The following is a 12,471-nucleotide window of genomic DNA, read 5'->3' as shown; positions in this document are numbered from 1 at the left end:
ATTATTCTCTAATTTATTCCATATATAAAAAAAGTCTGGATTCTCTTAATAACAATTCTTCATACCTTCGAAAGGATGGGTCTCTATAGTCGTGATGTGATTAATACTTGGCAATCTGCTAAGAGCATTAGCAACTACATTCTCTTTTCTAGGCTGATATTGAATCATGGGTTGAAAACTCTATATAAATGATGCCCACTTGATATGCCTATCAGATATTAGTGGCTGAGTCAACAAATTCTTGATACTTTGTTGATCAGTTTTGACTCGGTTTTGATAAGAAACTTAGCTCCCATCAAATAATGTTTCCACATTCGTAAAGCATGTACCACAACGGTTAATTCTTTATCATATGTAGTATATTTGCATTCCACTGGTTTTAGTTTTCGGCTCTCATATGCTATAGGATGTCCATCTTGCATAAGCATGGATCCAATTCCATCGGTTACAACTACAAAGAATGGTCTAGAGAAATCGGGTAGTTGCAATAGAGGAGCTTGCGTGAGAGCTTCTTTCAAAGCTGCAAAGGATTTATCTTGATGCTCGGTCCATAAGAAATTCTTAGCTATTCTAAGAAGGTCTGTCAATGAATGTGCAATGAATGCAAAATTCTTGACAAACTTCCTATAAAAGCTACACAATCCCAAGAATGATCTTAATTCATGTATGTCACGGGGTTTAGGCCATGTGACTATACATTCAATCTTCTTTGGATCTACTCGAATCCCATCGACGGCAGCAAATACTATATGACCCAAATACTCTATTTGATCTTGGAAGAAACTACTCTGTTCAGAATGTACAATTGATTTTCTTTCAAAAGTGAAAAGACTAACTTTAGATGTTCCTTATGCTCCTCAATGTCTCTGCTATATAGTAGAATATCATCGAAGAATACTACCACACAATCTTGGTGTTTACGAAAGATTCAATTCATCATTCTACTAAAAGTAGCTGGAGCATTAGTTAGCCCAAAAGGAAAAACTAGGAATTCATAGTGTCCCATTCGAGTTCTAAAGGCAATATTGTATATATCCTCTTTTACCATACGGACTTGATGATATCCGAATTTAAGATCAATCTTACTGAAGACCTTGGCCCCTTTCAATTTGTCTAAAAGATCATCAATCCTAGGGATTGGGTATTTGTTCTTCACTGTGATTTTGTTTAGTGCACGATACACATTCGATAGGTCCCATTCTGCTTTTTGACTAAGAAAATAGGTGCTCCATAAGGAGAACTACTGGGTCTTATCAATCCTCTCTCTATTAGTTCCTCCACTTGCTTTTGAATTTCCTTTTGTTCTAGCTGGTTGACTCTATAAGGAGCCTTGCAAGCTAGAGTGTTACCCGGTAGGATTTCTATCCTATGATATTCAGGTCAAGAACATGGTAATCCGGTGGTAAATCCTCTAAGAACAATCAAAAAATTGAGAAAGAAACTTTTGGTGTGTAGGCTTAGTGTTCAGCTGAGTAGCCATTACCGTATTCACGAAAATCAAGTATGTTTCCTCATGTTTTCTAATTGCTCTCTTGGCTTTTGTATGGTTGAGTAAAGGAATCATTTCCATTTTGATAGAAACATATTTCTTGTTTGTCCTTCTCAATCCACATCTAATGTGAGTCAGAATCTATATTAGGGTTATACTGATGTCTCCATGGCATTCCTAAGATAGTATCAACTCCTTGTAGGGGTGCCACTAGAAAGTCTCATGTATCTTTGTAAGGTTTGATTGAAATTTCTAGATTATTGACTTCTCTAGTGCAGTTATACTTCGTCTTAGTGAAAGCATCTTTAACTTTAAAGTGAGATGAGTATGACTCTAGGTTTAGCTTTGCTAAAGCTCTTTCTGAAATGAAATCATGTGTACTACCATCGTCATGTAGAATAACACCCTCTTTACCATTAATGAAACCTTTCATTTTAGAAGAGCATGGCAATTATACTTACCTCCACCTTTGGAGTGGCTTAGCGTCGTGTCTCCCTCTTGCTTGTGGCTGCTTTGTTCTCGATCATATGCACTTTTGCCGTTGGATTCTTTTTTCTTTTTGGACATTTAGTTGCTATATGCCCCACCTTGTTGCACTTGAAGCTCTTTATTTCTTTCTTCTGAAAATTTCCACCATTCGGCTTTAGAGAAGAATCTGTCTTCTATGGAACAAACCAGATTTAAATTTGAAGAAAGGCTTTTTATCAAACCTCCTCCTCTTATGGAAGGGTACAAGATCTTCCCTTCTTTTGGGATTCCATTCTTCCTCTCACAATTCATTGCAAGAGAAATCATAGAGTTCAGTGAGAATGAGGATGGAACATGTTAATCTCAGCTCTCAATTTAGATTTTAGACCTACCACATACTTTCTTCGTTGATCTTGCTCACTCACTTTCTCTAAGGGTTGTAAATGGATCAACATTTGCCAAAACCTACCAGTGTATGTGGAGATCATTTCTTTATCGAATTGCCTAAAAGTATCCCACTGTTGTCTGGATTTTGCTTTGAAGTGTGAGGGAAGGAAATCTCTCTTCATAAGCCTTTTAATAGACTTCCAGGATTTTTGTTGTCTTTTACTATGCTTAGTGATGTTCCTCCAAAGTGCAAGACTCTCAACTAAATGATTTGCAGCACTTTTAGTTTTATCTTTTTCAAAAAATCTCTCTCATGAAAAATAATCATCTAACTGACTGATCCAAGAGAATACAATGCGTGCATCTTTCTTTCCATCAAAATTTTGAAATAAGAAAGCTTTTTTACTTATCTTACTCCCCTTTTTCAAACTTTGTGCTCTCAGTGTAGCTTTGACTGTCCTGATAATAGGATCATCTTCAAAATCATCGTCGGATGACTCAGCGTTAGATAAATGCCTCGTCCTTTTCTTACTATTGACTTTCTTTTCCAATCTCTCCCTATGCTCATGCTCATCTACCAATTGTGCGTGAAGTGCGTCTAACTACTCTTGGACCATGGGTGGTTGTCGGGTTGATCCCCCATGATAATGCAATAAATACAAATAAAGCGAAGCAGATGGAAATAAGAATACTAAGTGTATGAAAATTTAAACAGAAAAAAAGTGTAATTTGAGTGTATGGTAAGAAATTGATGGCAGATGATACTAACTGTATGAGATATAAAGCAAAGAAAATCACTTATCTCGCTCTTCGATCGGATGTAGAAAGGGCTAGAGTGGGAGATATGTGACCGATGATGTTGATTGAAGTCATCTCTATGCTTTGTTCGATGACTTTCTGGTTCCAAATCCCCTTGTTGATTCAAGCTTCCTCAAATTCAGCTGTGCTTTTTATCTTTGTCGGTCGATGAAGTGGCCTCGCACTTTGTGTGTTGCAGTTTGCTAAAATGTTGCCCTTTTGAGAATTCCCCTTAAAGGGACTTTTTGTGAACCTTTGGGTTCCCTTGAGAAACCTCTTTTTTTTTTTAATAAAAAATAAATATAGAGGCCTTTGAGCCTTATACCTTCAATTTTAGTCCAAAAAAATCTTTGACTTGGTAATGTGATGTCTTATGATGATCTCGCCCCTTCCAAAAGTACTGACAATTTGTGGTACAACAAATGGATGACGTAGCCAACAGGGAGTAATGATTTGTGGGATGATTGCTGCAAATTGTCTATGTGGTTGTGCAGACAAAAGAGCAGGGAACACAGGCCAAGAGAGTCCCATGGGCACTAGCGTGCAGAGCCTGTAGACGGGCGCGTGCGCTAGAATCAACTCTCAACAACATCTGCTAGGCACGGCGATCAATGAATTGAAGGCAAAATTAAAAATGGTTGTAGATAGTGTAGAGGCTTATGGGAGCCTAGAATCTAGAGTCCAGAGGTAGTGGACTATGCGCGACGCAGACGAGGGCTCTACAAGAAGTCAAGGATTGCGAACGCTGATGGGGGACTGAGCCGATGGCTGCTTAGAGCTGTAGAGACTATGTAGATGAGGCTAGGAGCACAACCAATGAGGTCTACTGAGGTGGCGGAAAACTTATGGGTGTGCAGATAGAGAAAGATAGCATGCGACAGATGAGCAGAGAGAGAAAAATTCAGAGGTACAATGCAGTAGGTAGTCCACAGGTATAGCACATGGGTTGAGACTCGAGTAGTACTCCCCAAGACTCTTCTCTCCAAAATGTCTTTTTCCAATTCCACACGAGGGAGCTTCTCACTTTCTTTTCTTCCTCCACGAGAGCGTAACCTAAGCTCTGATACCACTGAAACCAGAAAGGAGATCTTTCCACTACTTAATTCAATTGGAGAAGAAACAAAATCACACCATGAAAGCAACAAGAAGACTGGGTACAATCTCCCCCCCTAGATGAGTGGCTCATGCTTCCTCATCTAGAGTATTTATAATATTTCATAAAAGCACAAGGAACCAAAATTATCCCTCTTTTCCAAAATCAGGGATTTGCTTTACATAGCCTCTTTGGGCCCAAAAGTGATTTATGTCCTCTCTAAAATATATTGCTCAAACTTTCAATGTTAAAGAAATACAAAAATGTCCCACTGCCATAAAAGATGCACTGTGTGACACCTCGATCGGTACCTTCACACTAACTCCCATCCTTGATGTGAGTTCCATCACCTGTACTCAAGCCGCCAATTACATTAGTAATTAACAATCGATTGAACGAATCACCGAATCAACCGATCCCAACATAACCACGCTCAAAGTACAATAATCAAGCACAACACGAATAACACTAGTGACATCACTATTAACATGGGATCACCCACAATATTGACCATCTAGCATGGCAAAACACAAGCTAGTTAGGAGTCCCTGATTAAGGAATCTCTCTCCAACCTCATGGGGAGGTTTGATATGGTCAACCCATTTTCCAGGCAAACCAGATTGCTTGAAGAGTCACGGGGCCCTCCTCCAACATCTTTAGTAGCAAACAAGCTAGGTAACCGAATGCCCACCTCAACGATGAATCCTACAGGGCCCCACATTCAATTCTATGAGGGGGAGCCATCCTTCACTAGTTACCCTTTGAGCCGAGGGTACCTAGCTTTTGGCCATCGAGTCCTAAATTGCAAGGAAACAAGCAAATTGACTTTGGGGGGATTAAGCTTTCACACACAATGGCTCCTCGCCCCCCTCTATACCCAGCTTGGGTGGGAGCCCAAGAAGGCACTCTCTACCCTATGGCTGCACCCTGTAGGCCAATGCCTAACATGAATGTGCCCATACCTAGGCCCTCACTAGTGTAGCCAATATAGCCAAGCTTGCAACAAGTGCCAACTCCAAGGCCTATTGGTCCAGGGCTGGATAATGCAATGCCTACAAAACCCATGATCTTTTACAACCCACCCCTAGGGCCACCCAACTATGGCACCGCACCAGCCCCACTAGCAACTCCTCCTGCACCACAGATTGTACTTACAAATGAGGCTATGAGGATCCTAGTGCAAGCGCTAGGAAGGGGAGCCGTGTTGCCTGCTCTTGTGGTGGGGAGGGATACTGGTGCTTCTAGAGTAGGCCAATCATGATCTCTAAGCTCATCACTAAGTTTTTAGGAGAGGGAGATCTGATGTCCCATGCAGAGAGGTTAGAGAAAATTTATGAGACCTTTATGAACATAGACTATTTGGACAAGTTCAATGCATTTGGGATGATCCTTGATGGTAAAGCAAGCCAATGTATAGGGCCCTAAGTGTTGAAGAGAAAATCAATTGGTAAATGCTTAGAAAAGAATCCGTAGTGGGGTTTTCCCCCACTGGTCCTAGATGGAGCCCTATCAACTAATTGTCTGAGGTTAAGTAGAGGGACCACAAAACCAAGACTATATTGAAAGGATCAAACATTTGAATTGCCATTGTGAGTCATGAGAGGATGAGCAATGAAAGATTATTGACATGCTTCCTCATCAGGCTAAGGGATGCCAAGCTTCATTATCATCTCTTCACCCTAAACCCCAAGTCGTTTGAGTTGTGTGGCAAGCTACTGTGCCCTTATATGACAATATGAAGGAAAGGGACCAAACCGAAAAGTTGCAAGTAGCTTCATGCAATGTGTCTCACACAGGCAAATCCATTAGTATAGATGTAGCCAAGGAGGCAACTCCAATTGCCAACGGAGCAAACATAGATGAGGTGGCCACCAATCTCTGGAACTGAGTGGCCCAATAGCTCAAGGGGGATTGACAAGATAAGGACCAAACATAGATGAGCTGGCCACCAATCTCTAGAACAGAGTAGCCCAATAGCTGAAGGGGGGATTGACAAGATAAGGACCAAGCAATCCTCACCTATTCCCTAGAAGGGATGATGTGTGTGTGGGGGTTAAAGGCCACTGTACCTTAACACCAATTATGTACAATACTCAAACCAATATATATATGGATGAAATGGAAGATTAGGGTGTTCTGTACCCACCAAAACTTGTGTCTCTCAAGCTCCCTCTCACCCTCTCAGCTTCCATTGTGTCCTCACAACTGGTATCAGAGCTTGGCAATAGAGCTTGGCGGTAGCATGAGCAGCTCGGTGCAGCCTATAGCCCGGAGAGAGAGTGGTGCATCCCAAAGATCCTTGTTTAACAGGAGCAGCTACAAATTTGGAGCTGCTATAGCAATTGGAGAGAAAAGGGCAAAATCCTCTTGGGCATTTGTTTTACTGGGTTGCAAAGTTGAAGGCATAGGATATAAGCAAATCTTCTCAGACACACATATGTAGTGGCGCAAATATCCAGAGTTAGAGATAGAATTTTGACCTGAAGTCTTCAAGGAAGTTGTAGATCAGATTGAGAGCTACATTTTCACTGTTAACATATGTCATCCGAGTTTTCAATGAAAAGTTACAGCTCCTGCAAAAAGTGACAAAATTCATTTCCTGCGAGGATTTCGTGTTAGATCTCCATATCTAGGCCACCATTTGTAGGTTTGATAATCCCAGTGGATCCAGAGTGGGGTCCAAAACTTCTACTTGAGAAGCTGCTTCCGATTCCGTGAACTTTTGAAGTTGTGATGAATCTCTGTCTACTCCAATGTCTTCATTTCACCATTTTCTGTGTGAGTGGGATCTCAACGTTCGGGCCTCCATTTGCAAAGCTGTCTGTCCTGTTGGATCCAGGACTGCCTGAAACATATGTCTACAAAGCTGCTTGCCATTCCGTGAAGAATCGAGGGAGTTGTGATTCTCTATGTTTTTTCGTCATCTCTTTGAAGGAAATTTCTCAAAGTTTCCAAGACCTTCTCATTGATTGCCATGTGGCATTTTGGCTAAGGTTAAGTTTCCTAAGGTTCATTTTTGCAAGTAAGTGCAAGGGTTGACTGGCTCTTACTCCATCTTGGGATGAGATTTTGGAGTTGTGGCAGAGGAGAGATATTTGCAGATTGTTTTGCTAAGTTCAATTATGCAATGACGTCCATGTTTTGAGACATCCCAGGTTCTATTTTCACTAGCGATCATTGCCATAAGGCCATGATTTCTTGGATATACCTTATGTAGATCACTTTGGTTGCAGTCTGAGCCGTGTGTTCTCATTTGTGGTTGCATTGGGTTGCAGTGGATGCTTTATAGGCCATTTGGATGCATTTTGATCCTTGTTGGATGCACTGATAGGCCTGTATTGCCTTGTGGGATGCTTTATTGATGGATGTTTAGCATGCGGATGCTATTTTATGCTGAGGGACATCTTTGACATATTGTAGTGAATGCACAGGTTGTGCTATGATCTTTTGGATGAGACATTATTGATGCTTATGCCCATGGACGGTGTTTATGCTTGAGGCATTTGGCTCTTATTGGCATTATATTTGCCATTGTTTTGTCATTGTGGGTTGACATTTTCTTTTGGGCCAAATTTACTCATATGGATGCATAGTATATGCACATGAGTCTGATGCATTTTGATGCTTTGAGCCTTGAGTGTTGGTGACACTATCCTTCATTAAAGCAGACATATTGGGTGCACCTGGTATTTGGTGTGATTTCTCTTTTGCAGGTACTAGCATTCATGGAAAGAAAGCATTGCCATGTAAATGGGTCTACAAGATGGTCACAGGTGATGATGTGCCTAAGTACAAGGTCCGTTTGGTTGCTAAAGTGTTCAAGCAAGAGAAGGGTGTGGACTTTGATGAGATATTCTCTCCAGTTGTGAAGATGACCACACTTAGATGTGTACTTGGACTTGTGGCAATAGAGGATATGGAGCTTATGCAAATGGATGTCAAGACAACTTTCTTGCATGGGGATTTGCATGAGGAAATTTACATGATACAGCTGGAAGGCTTCGAAGAAAAGGGCAAAGAGAATTTGGTTTACAAGCTGAGAAAGAGTCTCTATGGCCTTAAGCAAGCGCCTAGAGAATGGTATCACAACTTTGATGCTTTCATTCGGTCCTAGGGTTTCAGAAGAAGTGAGATTGATCACTGCCTCTACACTAAAAGGGCTTAGGATAATAGCCTGATACTCCTGGCACTTTATATGATATGTTATTGGCTAGCAATAACACTTATGAGCTTGATGCATTGAAGACCAAGTTGTATGAGGCCTTTGACATGAAGGATTTGGGACCTACAGGTCATACTCTTGGTATGCGCATCACACATGACCGAAGTAGGAAACTCCTTTGGTTTTCATAGAAGGAGTACGTTACAAAAGTGTTGCATCATTTCAATATGGAGGGGGGGAAGGCAGTAAGTACTCCATTGCCTCCATATGTGAAATTGAGTCAGGGAGATAGTCCCTAATCAGATGAGGAGAGGGCCATGATGGCCATGGTTCCTTATGCGTTAGTGGTTGGGAGTCTTATGTATGCTAGGATAGCTACCGGACTGGACATTGCATTTGCAGTGGGAGTTGTTAGCTGGTATATGGCTAATCTAGGAAAGAGGCATTGGGAGGCAGTTAGGTGCATCATGAGGTAACCAAGGAGGTGTGTATCTGCTTTGGCAAAGGAGAGATGCGTGTATTTGGGTACACAGTTTCCGACTATGCAGGGCATGTGGGTAGCAGGAGATCCACTTCTGGTTATGTGTTCACCTTTGCAGGTGGTGTAGTGTCATGGATGTCTCGTGCACAGAAGTGCATTGCTTTGTCTACCACAAAGGTCGAGTATGTTGCAGCCACAGAGGGTTGCAAGGAGGCTATATGGCTTGATCGGCTAGTGAGAGATTTGGGGATTCATACAGGTGTACCGACATTGCATAGTGATTCCATGAGTGCTATTCTAGCTAGCACAGAATTCGGTCTTTCATGCAAAGACCAAACACATTGAGGTCAGGTACCATTTTATCAGGGAGGTACTTGAGGACAAGTGCATAGAGCTTGCCAAGGTTCATACAGATGATAACCCTGTAGATATGCTGACAAAGAGTCTACCTAGTAAATGGTTTGAGTATTGTCATATATTAATGGGCATTGGATAGTATGCTCATTGGTTGTTCTCCCTTAAAGGCACATTGGCCTTTAAGTGGGAGGCTGTGCAGGTTAAAGGCCACTGTACCTTAACCCCGATTATGTACAATACTCAAACCCATATATATATGGATGAAATAGAAGATTAGGGTGTTCTCCACCCACCAAAACTTGTGTTTCTCAAGCTCCCTCTCACCCTCTCAGCTTCCATTGTGTCCTCACAGTGTGGTGTGGTCTCTACATGGGCAACTACCCATCAAATGAGTGCCTCCACATTTGGACTAGTGGACCAACACTCTATTGTGCCCATTGTGCTAGGTGGGGAAATCATGAGACATCTCAGTGTCCATATCCCAAGCTCATTCCCTAGCTTATGACCCCTGACCTATCTACACCACCAAATCAGTTTAACCAAGGTCAACTAGCTATTCAAGGAGCCCCCTTGGTGAATTGAGGGTGACATAGGGCTCAAAACCTCTTATTGCCACCACTTATTTTAGGACCTCAACCTCCACCACCTCGGATGACCCCTATGAACCATGTGATTATTGAGGAGCCACCTAGTGAGTGGGAGGATCTAGACTATGCCTTTTGGTAACTGATCCCTTGCCATATGAGAGTCCCTTTTTCTAGTCTAGCTAGATAAGCCATTATATCATGTAGGACGAACAATAAATCCTAGTGTACCAAATGGCTCCCACCACACAACAAGCCTGGGACATGAATACCTTTACCCGCAAGCTGGCCATTCAATGCTATACCTTTCAAGGTCCACACTGAGCTAGTGAGTGTCCCTACAAGGTGACAAGAGCCAACCAATTGATAGCTAGCTATATGTGTCAAGGACCTCACTTCCTAAAGGATTGCCTCTATAAGGATGACCAATCCCTTCCCGCAACAACTGCCGCTAACACAAATGCTCCATTATGTTTTGGCTATGGAGTGGAACACCTTTATGAGGACTGTCCCATGAGAAGGACTCCTAAAATGGCCCGGAATCCTAAGACCAACATTAATTTGCTGAGTGTTGAGAGAGGACAAGTGTCGTCGGTGTCTCTGAATGTGATCACTAGGACCTTGGCCAAGGCTATGAGTAAGCACTCCAAAAGCAAGCCAAGAAAGATAAAGCAGCCATAGCTCAATTTAAAGACAAGGTCTGCATGGGTGCGGTTAAAGTAGGGTAGGGATCGAACAAAGTTATTATCTAGAGTGGGTCCGATGAGGACATCGCTAGTGTATCCACTTCCAGATATTCAAGACACACCTTGTCCGTACCAAATCCTACCAACACTTGGCCTAAGGAAAAGGGTTAAATGCAAGAGGTGTACCATTGCACAAGCAGTACTCAAACATGACAGGTCATAATGTATATCCTGACCCAATTTTTGAAAAGCATGCCTCACAGAGGCACAATAGCTGGTCCGTGCTTCTCAAGAGAAATTTGAGTAAGGGATCAAGACCAACAAGGGGATGGATACTATTCATCCAAACTACCAAGCCCTAAATAGATCCCCTTAAGCCTCTCCTACCCTCAAAAGGTGGATGAGGAAGGATTGAGTGGCACATTGGTGGGACAATCTCTCTTAAGGCATAAAATGTTTGAAGAGGACCCTATGTGGCATTAAGCTGTAGAAGAGGACCCTATGTCCTTTTATGGCTTTGAAGAACCATAATCAGAAGGTTGAGAGCCTATCACCCAACCTCATGATTCTTATCCACTGAAGTGAAAATGCCTATAGTAGCCCTATTAAGAGGGAACCCCATCCTTTGGAGAGATCTTTCTAATTGGATGGATGGATAGATAGTCATTCCTAAGGAATGGGAAACTGAGGTAGTTGAAGCCCCAGCAGAAGAGCCAAAATTGCTTAAGACACCATTCAATAAATAAGGCCAGTACTTCAAAAGCAATGACACTAATGTTGTACTTCCAATGACTTACCAAAACAAGAGTGCTACGGCAATCTTGGACGGAGGAGTGGGTGTTAGCATCGTCAACAAACAATGTTGGGTCAAGTGGGGAAGGCCTGAAATTGAAAGTACCAATCTAGTGGTCAAGCTAGTAGATGGAGACTAGTAGGGGTCTTGAGAGCATCTTGAGGGATATCTAGATCAAAACTTTTGGCCTCACCTACTGTGTTTGGTTCATCGTGATGGATTTCCATGGACAACTGGATGCATATGATGTCATTCTAGGAATACCCTTTATGCACATAGCAAGTCTAGTCCATGCTTGGTCCTCTAATAGAATATATCTATGCAATGATGAACAAATTGTGAGGGTCGACCTTCAGACCTAAAAGGCACACCCTATGATTGGTAATCTATTTGAGGCCAAGCCCAACACCACACAACATACCACCTCTATAAATGTGTTCCAAGCCTACAATAAGAGGGACATAGGAGAGGATCGGGATGGAAATTGGTATGCTCCATTGCCAAAAATCTAGTTGTCACAGAATCGGATGCATGACCTCGTGACCATAGATGCAATCAAAAAGACAAGGAAATGAATGGCAACGTATGAAGGTTCCCAAGGCTATAGTCCCCTTAAATATGATTAATATTTTGAGGGCACCTGAGGATTGAAAGGGGGTAAGAAAGGTCAAGATTGATCTCTATTGGTTGAGATACATCGGTGTTATTATAGCACAACACAAATTTTCTTCTAGCTAGGGAGCCAAGTTAGATAGAATTATGCCCCCCTAGGATCCCTAAAGGTAGAGCAAAGCCCTTTAAACATGGCTAAGGACCCATTAGAAACTAAAGCTTTGCAAGGAGATAAGGCCCCAAGGGCCAAAAACATAAAGACTTCTCTTAAAGAGAAGCAACTTGTCCCAAAATCCTTGGTGGAGCATGACAAAGAGGAAGAGATCGATAGGTCCCCAAGCATTTCAAGGCCTACATGGTCCAAGACCGTAAAATACTTCTCGAGCAAGCAAAAAGGACTATTGAGGAGGGGAACCAATATGGTTATGATGGTATGTCTAAGGTCAAGGAAGATCATGGGTGCACTTTTGCAGGTTCTACATCTGCTACAGCATCTATTAAAATGTTGACCTTAGAGTTGAGAAACTCTATTTGTGGGGTGTGTACAATTTCAAGTTCATC

The sequence above is a fragment of the Dipteris shenzhenensis genome, chromosome 27 (assembly GCF_047967505.1).
Source record: "Dipteris shenzhenensis isolate YYH24624 ecotype China chromosome 27, Dip_SZ_1.0, whole genome shotgun sequence".
NCBI lineage: Eukaryota > Viridiplantae > Streptophyta > Polypodiopsida > Gleicheniales > Dipteridaceae > Dipteris > Dipteris shenzhenensis.
The sequence above is the reverse complement of the archived record's forward strand: the minus strand, read 5'-3'. Positions refer to the sequence as shown.